General features: G+C 34.7%; 1 protein-coding gene across 1 annotated transcript in view; it reads right to left on the bottom strand.

Annotated features, from left to right (window-relative positions):
* The window catches only part of fat3a (FAT atypical cadherin 3a), a 153980-nt gene that overhangs the window by 76503 nt on the left and 63033 nt on the right, over window positions 1-14444 (bottom strand).

Below are 14444 nucleotides of genomic sequence, written 5' to 3'. Positions count from 1 at the left end.
CTCATATCTCAGATTAATATTCTAAATGAGCAGTTTATCCTTGAAAAGTGTTTGGTGCTATTAAAAACATTGTTGTTTGAGCATAACGGCAACAATGGCTCAGCCAATGGCTTGATTTTGGGGCGGGGCTTCCTGTTTGGTTGGCCAATGGTGAGTGTTCTGGAAACCTCATTATTTATCAGAACTGTTCTGTGGTGATGCTAGTGGTGAGTCACCTTTAAAAATCTCTGTTTTTCTGTGATAATACAGCAGCACACAGGTTGTGGTAAATTTAGATCAATAAGGAGGTCGCTTCCATAAGTCATGTAACAGAAACAGAGCAGAAGAAAATACAACCCTCAGGCTACAGACAAAATAAAACCTGAACCTCTGACCCCAACAACAGCCCGACATTTTCAATCGCTCCATGTAACCGTAAACTGAGGTCTTCAGTCTTGGGGACAAAAAATTACATTATGTTCATGGTCAGAACACAAAAAAAAAAAGCAGTTCATCTCAGGCACAGATTTGCCACAAAAAGCAAGACTTTGCTCTGGCGGGACTGTTGAGCTAGATCTTATCAAAATAAAAAGTCTATAAAAAATTTATTTAAGCAAATATAAAGTAAATAAAGTTTAAAAAATATATATAAATAATATCTAAAAATAGAGCAATATATATATATATATATATATATATATATATATATATATATACATACACATATACATATACACACACACACATGCATACCTATTTATTTATTTATTCCCCATAAATTCTATGTACATTTATTCGCCACCGTGTTTTGCTTGAAACTACAGTTACCATGGTAAATCTTCTGCAAAGGAACTAGAATCAGACTTGAATCAGATAAAGGAATCAGATCAGGTTTCTCTGTATTGAAAAACAGCCTGAGCTTGTGTGTGTGTGTGTGTGTGTGACATCAATAATTCAGTCCGTTAGCCTGTAGGATTCATAAAATCATTTAATTCATTGTGCTAGAGTGAGAGCACACGTAATATATTCGGAACACCAGCAGAACTGCCCGAGGAACCTCAAAATGAAAGTAGACAACGAAAAAAAGGGACACAGAGAGAAAGAGAGACAGAGAAAAGAGTGTATTCTATTCTCTGAGGTAATAGAAACTCACTTTAGCCAATCAGAGACACAGATTGGAAGTCCAGCCCTGACAAACCAGAGTCATCTTACACTATTACCACCAACCAGAGCAGCTCATTCAACCACACACGCACACACACGCACACACACACACACACACATTCTTCTAAAAGGGGACATCTATTCTTTTGTACAAAGCTAATTATAATTACTATAAATTAAAAACAGAATACAATTTTTACATTTAAAATGAATATTAACATTCTAATGATAAAATATTACACAGTTTAATATTATATTCTTTAAAAGTGGACATTCATCTACTGTTTTTATTTTTATTAATTTTTTTATAAAACTAATTATAATTATTCCAAAATACCTAACTCTACGATGGTTATTGTAATTAACATTAAAATAATAAAACATTCTAATAATATAATAAATTTTAATATAAAATTGTTATGAAAGGGGACATTCCCTAGAGATCTCGTATTTTTTATAAATCTAAATCTAATTAATATAGATGAATCAAAACTCAAACTCTGCCGCTCTCTCTCTCTCTGTACGAGGTTTTTTTTTTTTTTTGTGCAGTGTTGGTAATTTATGTATTTTGTAAATATTGATTTACTGGTAATGTAATAATTGTTAAAATGAAGAAAGATTAAAAGTCTCTCTCTATATATACACATATATATTTAATTTAAAAAAAAATAATTAACAAACCAAAATTTAAACCCTACCCTAAAAAGAGTTTTTTATATTTTTATAAAAAAAAAATTCTAATATAACATTTTAATTTTATATTCTTCTAAAAGTGAAGACTTCATAGACATGTATTTGTTTTTGTTTTTTTCAGAAAAAACTTACACTGAGACATTTACATGAGACGTTTAAAGTAATAAAATACTTAAATAATAATTAATTTGAATATTATATTATTGTAAAAAGGGGACATTCTTTAGACATCTATTGTTTTATTTAAAGCTAATTATCATACACAACCAAAACTCGAACCTTACAAGATTTCTTTTTGTATTTTAATACAAAATATTTTAATTAACATTAAAATAAAAACATTCTAATAATAAAATGCATTTTAATATTATACATTTTATCACTATTATTTGCATTTTTTATTTATTTATTAATAATTGCTTTCCAAATGGGAGGTTGTCAAATTTAGCTCACTTTTGTGTACAAGTTTGTCCTCAGTCTATGGGTAAGCAGTCACACACACAGTTCTGGCTGGAAGCTGATATTTCTGCCAGAGCTGAGCGAGCAGATAGGAAAGGCAGAGAGAGAGAAAGAAAGTGAGCGCAAATAAACGAGTGAAAATGGGGAGATTATTTCGCTTTTCGTCAGTTGTTGTGTTCCTGCTGTCTGACCTAGATAAGAACGATACGAGTCAATGAAAGAGTGCCAACCGGATGGCATGAGGCGTGCACGTGTGTGTGTGCAAATATGTGTGTTAGTAATGCTGTTCATTGGCATAATCTCTGTGATCAATTATTAATGAGAGCCCAATTATCTACATCCTGCCTTTCCCAGCATCCTCTTACTGTAACTCAGGGTGTGAGATAGTCGGCTCATTAAATATGCAGGCCTCTTATAGTTTCGTTAAGAACAGAATACAAATAAGCCTCAAATTAGTCTTGCTGAAGGAGGGAGTGAAAGAGCGACGTGTTTAGGATGAGAGGAAATGTGAGGGTTTTCTGTGTGTTTATGTAATCTCTCTTTCAATCTTTGATCTTTGACTAATCTTTGGTTTAATAATTGATCCTGGTGCTTTCAAGACGAGTTCTTTGGCATTGCAAACGTGTTGTGTGTGTCAACGCTCTGCTTCCCTGCACAGTTATAGTCATACATTAGTTTTGAAATCGTCTCTTAAAGGGACAGAGCACCAAAAAATATAAATTCGGACAGTTCACCCAAAATTTAAAAATCATTTACTCACCGTCAAGTTGTTCCAAAGCCCTATGATTTTCTTTTTGTGGAACGAAAAAGTAGATGCTTTGCAGAATGTCCCGGCTGCTTTATTCCATACAATAGAAGTGGATAGGGACTGGAGCTGACGACTCCAAAAAAAAAAATGCTCCATAAAGTAGTTCATATGACTTCTACACTACATTCCAAGCAAGCTTTGTGTGAGGAACAGACTGAAAATGACATGTTATTCACTGAAAATTTCCTGTAGATCTCACGTTTCATTTACATTTGTGTAAATACGATGCATCAAGATGCATAATTTGAAGTTTGACATGACGATTTTCAACAATTCATGTTTTAAACTGCTGTTTGTTTTTCCTTACAAAGCTACAGAAGTGTACAGCTATGTGTACAGAAGACATGGAATGCATTGCATGAGTCATATGTACTACTTTTACAGAGCTTTTGTTATTTTTGGAGCTTGACAGGCCAAGTCCCCATTCACTTCCACTGTATGGAAAAAAAACAGCCTGGATAAATCTGTGTTTCACAAAAGAAAGGAAGTCATACAAGTTTGGAATGACATAACAACTGAGTGACATAATCATTCAAAAGTTTGGGGTCAGTACAATTCTGTGTTTCTGGAAAGAAATTAACACTTTTATTTTGCATTAAACTGATCAAAGTGACAGTAAAGACAATTATAATGTTACAAAAGATTTCTATTTCAATTAATTGCTGTTCTATTTGAACTTTCTATTAAAAATTCCACCAAGATATTAAGCACATCAGCTGTTTTCAAGCATGTTTCTTGAGCAGAAAATCAGCTTTGCATCACAGAAATAAATTACATTTAAAAAAAAATATTCAAATACAAAACAGTTATTTTAAATTGTAATAATTTTTCACAGTATTAAAGAATTTTCTGTATTTTTGATCACATAAACTCAGCCTTGGTGAGCATAAAAGCCTTCTTTCAGAAACATAAAAAAATAAATAAAATCTTGCTGACTCCAAACTTTTGAACGGAAGTGCAAACGTTGACAATGTTATTTTTTGGTTAAAAATGACCTTAGCTTGGTCTTCAGATGCATGTACTAAACTGTGCATTTTCATTGGACCCACGAGGGAAAGAACAAACCCAACACTTTTGTAATCTCAGCAGTGTAATTACAAATGACATTTGTAGTGATTAGAAACAGGGTGTTGTGATACTGCATGTGCGTTTAGTGGGACATTACACTTCATTCAGGAACGTTTTCCATGCTGTAACCTAGCAACCTGAATGAAGTACGGATAACACATCCCGAAAACCATCAAAAGTGTCTTTCCATCAAAAACACACAATAGCAAACACACATACATACCCGAATCCTGATGCACTAAATTCATAGCCTTTATTTAAATCAAATTAAAATGAAGCCAATTAACACTTTAGCAGGATGTATAGTGTATGTGTGTGTAGAAGGTGTTGTCTGTCAGTGTGTGTTAGACACTTGTGTAAGCCTGTGAGTGAGACACAAGCGTAGGAGGCACATTCACTGTCTGGGTAGAGCAGCTTGTGTGTGTGTGTGTGACAGAAAAGGAAATTCACAGATTCAGTCGCATCAAAATATCCCTGTGGTTTTAAAGGAGGGTGTTAAGAAAGTGATGACAGGGAGCAGACTTTACTATCTCCTAAACACAACCTCACAACACAGCTCTGGAGAAAACCGCACAAAGTCAGTGCCGCCCAACACAAGATGCCTGTGAAACTCTAAACCACAGAACGCAATTACACAATATCACAATTACATTACACAGCCTACAGTTTGATGGAAACTCACAACTCCAGACTCAAAGACAAGTTAAACTGACATCCTCAAAAAAGTACATGCTTAAAGGGTCTAATACACTTTTTATTCTTTCATTTATGGGTTATCTACGTTGAAATTTTGGCAAATTTTCTTAATGCAAATGCTATGTCAACTAACAATATGTAAATTATTTCAATATGGCTGGACACATATTAATGCGTACTATTAATTTGACACCAGGAACTTCAGAATGACTCGTTTTTACAAATTAGTTCTGTGGAGGAGGTTTATAGCTTTAGACATTAAAATATCACTCAATTAACTCAAAACTTCAGGTTTTCTCATATTCAAGTGGATATGTCCACTTCAGATGATTTACAAAAGGCCAAGATGTGGAACAAGAAAAATGTTAAAAGAAAACCACTGACTGCTGCAACACATCATTGGTTCCGAGCAAATGAGCACTATTTTCTGTGCTTTGAACGACTGACAGCTATTTCTGAACTCCATAAAGGTTTCGAATTCACTGTAATATGAAGAAAATCATGTACCATAAAGAACAAATTGAAAAAGGAAAGGAACATGGGCAGCTGGTGAAGTCGGTATTGTACTAGAGGGGAGCATTGACTCTATTAATCAACTTTGATGATTGGATCTAACGTTGACACGGATATTATGGTTTATTTAGGACAGAGAAATACACATTTAGAGCTTGAGCAGAATATTTTACTAACGATTAGTCCTTTAATGAAGCAACAGACTGGAATGAGGCTTTACCGGAAATGCTTAAGCTGTTTTCTGGTTGATTTCATGACGGTTTGGAGCTGTAGTGACCCACTATTTCTGTACAGTGGCATCGGACTGGAAGACATATTCTCAAGAGAGCCGGTGCATTCATGCACACTCATACATACGTAATCACTGCGTTTTACATTATACGGACAAAAGCGAAATATGAGACATGCTAACATCTACATACAGTAAAAATCAGCAGGCGTATGTGATACCACACATACATTTCCATGAAGTGCATTCAATACTAGAAGAAAAAAAAAAAAAAGAAATACTGGGTGTAGAAACAATTCTCACTCAGAAATTGCAGGTATATTTCACTAACTTGTAAGTAACATTGAATTAAACATGAAATTGTGAAAAAACTGAAACTGTATTTTCTTGTAAAATGTACTTCAGTAATCTTAGGTTTATTTACAACTTTAAAACATTTGAACTTTGAAATAAATTTTCAAAGCATTTTCACTTGTAATTTTTGCCAAACATTGCTACAATGTTCCTTGCAGGGTTATTATTTGATAGCTAAAACCAAAATTAAAACTAAAACCGGTATAATAAATAAAACAAATAAATAAATAAATAATTTAATTAATCAATACAAATGTTCATTATCTGGAGTAAGTGTTAATAGAAATAAAATAAAATCTAAAAATCTTATTTTATTTTATTTCAGTTAGTTATTTATAACTTTGAAAACATTTGAACTTTGAAATCAATTACTGTCAATAACTAAAATTAAAATAAAAAATATTAAAAAATCATTACTTGGAATACGTGTTAACAGAAATAAAATATAAAAGTCTTATTTTATTTCAGTTAGTTGCCGAGGCATTATTTCTCATTTTGTTTTAGTTTAACTTGCCCCCGGTTTCACAGACGAGGCTTAAGCCTAATCCAAGACTAAAATCGAAGTCTGAGCTGTTTCAACTGAAAGAAACTTGCTCTGACTGATCTTAAAATATATCAGTGCCTTTATTTTGTCTCAAAATGCACACCAGTAATGTTTTTTTCTAAGGCACGTTTATAAAAATTACTTAAATGTCCTAATTGAACTATGGCCTAATCCTGGCTTAAGGCTAAGTTCGTTTTCGTTCTTCGTTTGGGGGCAAAAAGAAGTTCGAAAAGGCTGAGCGACGGTATACTGTTTTCAAACATTCCAACACCCCCGCGTTGCTGGAGGCGGGGTGTAGATTAATGTAAACATGCCGCGACGCTCGCGTGAATGCTCTAAACACAACAACGATGCAATGATGGTGTATCTAGGTCTTTTATTAAACCGGATAAATGATTACACGTTTTTATATTTTATGTGGTGTCATCATTTGATAAAAACCAAGGTTTATTATTGTATGTTCTTTTGGCATTTGATTTATTGTATACCCTTTAAATTTGCTTATTGAAAGAACAACAACAGCAGCAGCAGTATGGTCTGACATTTATTTGAAACACATGTATTTGGTACTTGCTACCTTATATCTACATTTACATTTATGCATTTAGCAGACGCTTTTATCCAAGTGCACAAGACAGTGCATTCAGGTTATACATTTTGTTTTATCAGTATGTGTGTTCCCTGGGAATTGAACCCACAACCTTTTGCGCTGCTAACGCAATGCTCTACCACTGAGCCACAGGAACACCACAGGAACACATATCTACGTCGCTTTTTGCATAACTCCAGGTCGTAGACACCAAGCTTTGTTGCAATTTCTTTCTAAGAATTAAATGCTTTCTCTGAATCTATATCTGTGGCAGCTCAGCTATTTGACACAGTGTATTTATGTTGCTAGTGACTTGGAGATGTTGTTCTCCTGCCTGACCTTTGTCGAATGAGAAACGAACCGGGGAAAGAAAGAAAGAAAAAAAAAATCACACAAAACGAACTTCGTTTCGGCCTGATTTTGTTCGAAATGACGTCATATCAGTTCGTTCTTCGACTTCTTTTGAAGTATATCAGGGCCTTTAGTCTAAGCCCTGTCTGTGAAACCAGGCCTTGAAGTACTCAAACTAAAACTGAATAAGACCACCTGAAAAAAAAAAAAAAAAACTAATAAAAATGATAAAACCAAAAAATTACTAAAATTTTAACTCAAATGAAAATGGAAAGTATAAAAATAAAAACTAACTCAACAATAATACAAACTATAATAGTATATCAACAATACTAAAATTATTTTGTTATCCCAATATCAAAACAACTTCTTTACAACTTTTATTATTAAAAATGCATGTGAATCGGGTGTTTTTGAGATGTTTTTCATATAATGCATATGGATAACTTCACCTTATGCTATCAGACATCTCTGCAACATACATGCACTTAAGCACTATGCTTTTAGAGCACGCAAATGCGCACATTGCATAAGCAGGACGCATCTCTTGTGTTCAGTGCTACTTCAGCAGAGAAATCTCACAAACTCCTACGCACACTTTGCAATAGAGACAGAAAAAGAAAAGACAGACAGAATGAAAAGAAAGGGAGACATGAAAGGACAAAAACATAGAGAAAGCCTTTATTGAGTCTGTCATTTTGGTGTGCTCATCCACTTCCCCCTGTTATTGCGCTCCTATATTTAGGAGCCAAAGCCTTGCGGGGTTATACGGGGCACAAGGCAGGGTTTCATCCAATCACATCAGGTTACACGACCTAAACACTGAACCTTTGCAAAAATCAGAGTGAAACCAGCAGGGACAGGTGTATGAAGATGGCCCGTGTAACATTTACGTGGCTGACAGTGTCATTTCAGCGTTTGATTGGATATGACGTGACATGAACTTGACCGCAAGAGTTTGACTGGCGGATATGGAGGTACTTTGCTATAAAGAGATTGGCTGTGTTTCAAAACCTTGTGAACTGTTGAACTACACAACATTTATAAAGAAAAAAGGGGATGTAGAAACAATTTTCTCTCAGAAATTGCCAGCAAATTTCACAAATAATTATTCAAAAATAATTACAACATGAAATTTTGAAGGAAAAAAAGAATGGAATGGTATTTACTTGTTCTTAATCCAATAATATTTGTTTTATTTACAACTTTGATATACATACATACATACATACATACATACATGCACACACACACACTTTATATATATATATATATATATGTGTGTGTGTGTGTGTGTGTGTGTGTGTGTGTGCGCATGTATATGTATGTATGTATGTATATCAAAGTTGTAAATAAAACAAATATTATTGGAGTAAGAACAAGTAAATACAATTCCATTCTTTTTTTTTACTTCAACATTTTATGTTGTAATTATTTTTGAATAATTATTTGTGAAATTTACTGGCAATTTCTGAGAGAAAATAGTTTCTACATCCCCCTTTTTAAAAAAAAAAAAAAAAAAAGTTGTCTAGTTCAACAGTTCATTTATTTATGTTTCAGTTGCCAAAGCATAATTTCTCAATTCGTTTTAGTTTAACTTGAAATACTAAAATAACAAACTAAAACATAAATAGAAAATAATAATAACTATACACACATAATAAATAAATAAAACTCAACATATATTATCAATTTGATTTCGAGCATCATAAGTAGATTTAAATATTCGATTTGAAAATTAAATGCATCAACAATGTCCAAAATGGCTGTCTAGGTATTTAACTTGTAAGATTTTGCAAGACAGCCCCTTGATCTTCACTTAAAAATGGTAGATTCATATGAATCTGCATTGCTTAAATCAATAAAAAAGAGATTCTTTAGTACTTTAGCACTTTTTGTACAAAATGAGGGTGCCATTTGAAATCACAGTACTTCCTGAAATCAACAGGACACCACAATTTGAAGACCTTAGTTGCTGTAAACAATTTTTATGGAATGGCACTGAGAAAAAAATTATCTGACAGATATGACTGAATTATGTGTCCTGAAATATCACACCTGTCTCCGAGAGAGCCCTGGGCTCTGTAAAGTGACAAAAAACATGAAATATGTGATGGTGAGCCACGGTCAGATTCTTTTAATGGCCAACAGGAAGACTCTGAGGCACTAGTTCTCACATGGCAGCCCATATACGGAAAACAAGAAGCCGAGGTCATCAGTTTGTCTATTTTGACCAGTTTTGACAAAACTGAGATGACATGCACATTTACAGGGTGCAGTTCTGGAAAAGGTTGCGTCTAATAAACTCTGGAGGACATTTTATAATGTAGGAAATTTGTGAACTTACAGGACCTTTAAAATCAACATGAAATGCATGAACCCCATGTACTTTCATAATTTCTAAAGCTTCCAGTCCCAACATAAATTGCTTGCAATTAATTAGTACTTCCATAATGTGACTTATTTCTGAGTGAAATTAAAAACAAATAAATAAAAATAGTAATACATTTTAAAGTAGAGATCCATAAAAAATGTATTGGATCATAAAGAATGGCTGTTACATACTAAAAAGAGCCAGGAGGGGCGGGGCTAAAACATCAAGAGGGCTCGATGATGTCATCTGAAAATAAATGTCGTTTCAGCACATTTTACACTGATGAATCATACACCGTAACCCACATTAAAATAGTGAACAGCGTCCGTTTTGATTTCATGTGATTATAAGCTGTAAATAACCAAGTCTATTCCCTTAATTACACACCTGAACTCAAGTACAGCATCAGCCGTCTAACAGTAAAGGATCCGGGTGTCTAAGCGTAAGCCAGGGCTCTTTCAGCGGTGTGCAAAGCACTTAACCCCAGGATGCTCTGCAGGGACCATCAGTGCAATTAGTACACTGTAAGTCCCTGCAGATGAAAAGCGTCTGCTCAGCGGCGGCTGTAATGAGCATGGGCTTTTTTTTCACACTTTGTGTTTGACATTTTTGATGCTCCGTGTACAATTGAGCAGCCTTGAATCGCTGTTTGTGCTGTGCAAACAATAGAAGCTTCCGAGCTGAAATGAGAATGCATAGAGAGCGTCTCGGCCGTAAGTGCACAGAAAATCCTTCGGATATAACGTTTGTAGGAACATGCCTGATGTTTTCATGCTGAGTCTCCTTATGTGTGTGTGTGTGTGTGTTGGGCAAAAATTGCTTTCTAAGTCATGATTGCATGTACAAAGACACGTGTGAAGTGTTTCCTTTCAATTTGTGTGTGTGCGCGTGTGTGCTCTTTAAGCTGTAATTGCGTCTGTAGAGTTGCGCTCCATCCCCGGGTGATTTATGGCTCATGCCAGCACAGAGCTAACAAGGGCAATAAATTCCCTCACTTGCTAGTGCTACTGCAAAATGTGTGTGCATTGTGTGTGTGTGTGTGAGCATTTGCAAACATGCAATCATGTCATGTGGCGTACAACATGCAAACTGCCTCTGAGTCTCTGTTCTGTCTTCATTCTTTCCATCAAATTTATACAGACACACAACAGCTGTATGCAAACAGTTGGATAGACTTCTCATTGAAAAAGTGACAGGTAAGCGATACAAAGGGCATGACCTTTGACACTGGTTCCCTTACCTTTGACCCCCTGGGTTTGGCCAGTTTGTGTGTGAGTACACAAATGCATGAAACATTTACTTATATGTGTGTGTGTTTATATGAAATGGAGAAACAGTAAAGGAAGAAAAGGTTAAGAGAAAAAACAAAGTAGTATGTGCATATTATTTACGGTTGCAACCATAGAAACAGGCTATCAGGAATCCTTTAAATGTAAATGTTTGATGCCGAACCGTCAAGTCTTGCCTTATACAGCGTGTAATTTCTGCAGAACCAAACAGAATTGGAAAAATAAAAGGAGTGTTTTAAACAGGTTTCAAATCCATCTTTGATTGTTAAAACAAACAGACAGACAGTCCTATTGGGCATATGCATACTTAAAGTCAGGATTGAAAAATACTACAAGGCAACACAATATTAATAACTTAATGTAAAATAATTATTGTAATATTATTAATAATACTAAATCGCACACCTCATAGAAGCTATATACACTTATGCATATACAACCTCGTAGAAGCTATATATATATATATATATATATATATATATATATATATATATATATATATATATATATATATATATATATATATATACACACACACACACACACACATATACACACACCCTGTAGATATAATTATATTATTTGATTTTTTGTGATTTAAGATGTGTATATATTTTACAATATTAATTAAGAATTTTATATAATTAACTAATATAATAATTATATTATTTTGTAATACTATTAATAATATAAGAATAATTAAGCTCATGCCTCATATAAGCTGTTCTGTACTGAAAAATGCAGGGTTTTTTTTTTTTTATTGAGATGACCTGCTTTATTAATTAAAGCATATGAAATATGACTGAACAAACTAATAAAGAAAATATATTTAGAAATATATTAAATATTCAAAACTTTGAGAAAAATAGCAATATTATTTTGTTAGCCATTGTTGGAATGTTCAGTGCTGCTAAGTAAATTAGTTGATTTTTGCCTCAAAATACCCCACACTTTACAATCACAACCTAAAGTGACACCTGAAAGATCTACAGCTTTAAAAAAAAAAAAAAAAAAGCCCAAGACAGGTGTGATATCCTCAAAGACTCAAGTCGACTCCTGACAGACACTGATCCACCAGCTGCCAGGACACAAATCTCACAAAACCACGTTTTTAAACCACTCTTACCGCAGTACTGAAGTATAGAGCTGGAGATACTTTGCTTTGTTGCTGTCAGTGAGTTGTAGCAGGGTTTAAAAAGTAGAAGGTGACTGTTCTGCACCAGTGTGTGTGATTCATGCCCTTTAAAGGCCACGGTGAACCCTCTCGTTTCTGTCTTAAAAGAAATAGACAGATATTCATGGCTTCCCCTCCTTTTTTCCTGATTCCCTCATTCCAAGGAGAGGTGAAAGACCACGGGAGATCTGAGGGTCATTTTGAAACCTCCAGATCATTTTCAGGCAGCTCGCGGGTGAGTAGACACACAAACACACACACCATTCTGGCCTCTGAACCCCAAACTCTTTCATCCGAACTCGTTTTCTTTTTCCCCTCAGTCTCTCGATTTACACTGTGCTACAAGTCTCGTCGACCTCATCCAGTTGGTACACGGTTTCAACACACTCACGGTTTACAGAGTGCTGGGTAAATTCCTTACAAATTGCAGTCCATTGCTGATTACAAATTACATGACGGAAATTGTAGTTAGTAATGTAATCTGTTGGATTACACATATTCGGTAATGTATTCTGACTACTTTTTGATTACTTTCGTCCTAACTCGTAAGAAAATATTTTCCATTCTTTGTTATCAACATCATGAATTTCATTAAACCCCTGAAACAACTGCAGGGGGTTTGCGAGGTGATGAAAAGCTAATATTTAATTAAATCATAAAAAAGTGTGTGCTCTCCATTTTCTGTATTATAGTCAGCTGACTAGTGGCTGGTGTTCAAAGTTACTGTAAGACTTTCTGTATGTATATAAGCGGTAGGATTTTTTTTAGAAAGGAAAATTTAAGAGAGAAAAAAAAAAAGAATAATTAGGGTGAATCAATACTTTATGAATAATTTACTGCCATTTTGTAGATAGTAATCTAACCAGTAATCTAATTACGAGCACTTTAAAATGCAATATAACCTAATTACAAGTACTTAATTTTTGGAATCTGATTACATAATCCAGATTACATGAAATCAGTTACTCCCTAGCACTGCTTTTACGAAACTCCCTAGCACTGCTTTCTTGCTTATCCAAACTGGACGTAAGCTGGTGCTAGGCAGTAGACCATCTTGGACCAGAAACATACCAGTTCAAGGTGGTCAAGATGGATTTTAGATCATGGTGGCTGATCAACCAGCTTGCACCAGCTTATAACCTTCTTGGATCTACTAGAAATAAGCTTCCAGAACATAGCTAACAGCTTAAAGCTGGATTTTCCAACAGGAACACTTCTTTCATGCCACATAGCCTACTTCTTTTTCACAGTTTATTGTACCTCTGCCACCTTACAGGCTGACAGATATCACACACACACACACACACACTTTAAAACACATACTTCATCTTGCCTTGTGGATTTCTTGGTCTTATGGATTTAAAAAAATGTGAGTGGTGTTTGCCTTTGTAAAAATAGCATAGGTGTTGTGGTTTAATGCCAGGATGTTGCTATGTGGTTGATTGGTCTTTAACGTGTTGCTATGGGGTTGACATGACATACTGAAGTTAAACACTTACAGTCAAGAATTTGATCAAATCCCTAGCCCTAAGTATGAGTAAGAGTAATAATAATAGTGATGCTTGCCTTCAGAAGCAACACTAATAAAAACCCAGATACTATCGGTTTCACTGACAGAAAACTCACTGTCAAGGGGAACGAGAAAAAGACAGAGTGAGAGAAAAGGGGGAGAAAAAAAGAATTAAGGGTTAAAGCTAAGTGTGCGGGTCAGACAGAATGACATGACAACAGCAAAAAAATGTAAATAAAACATCATTTGTGTGGTAATTCAGTTCACCCGACAGAGGCTTAACACATAAATCAACCTCACACAAACACACACACACTTTTCAGCACATACACACATATTTCTTTACGCAGAAATCATTATTTGCAGACACACACACACACGTACCCACTTTGTCCAACAAGACTGGACAAAAACAAATGATCCCATCAAAACAGTGCATGTGAATTGAATGCAGTGCATGAAACATTAACCATAAGACTATCAAAATTTCAAATCACACTTCAATCGTTCCCCCTCCATCTCAACTGTCAAAACTCGACCTAAATAAAATGTAGGCCAATGCAGTGTTTAACTGGCCTGAGGTGATAAACCACTGGAGCCTATTCACTCTTCATTTATGTGTCCCATGAAGCCACTGTGAGTGGCATATA

The sequence above is a fragment of the Onychostoma macrolepis genome, chromosome 15, assembly GCF_012432095.1.
Source record: "Onychostoma macrolepis isolate SWU-2019 chromosome 15, ASM1243209v1, whole genome shotgun sequence".
NCBI classification, from domain to species: Eukaryota; Metazoa; Chordata; class Actinopteri; order Cypriniformes; family Cyprinidae; genus Onychostoma; species Onychostoma macrolepis.
This window is presented reverse-complemented; position numbering and strand designations above follow the sequence as displayed.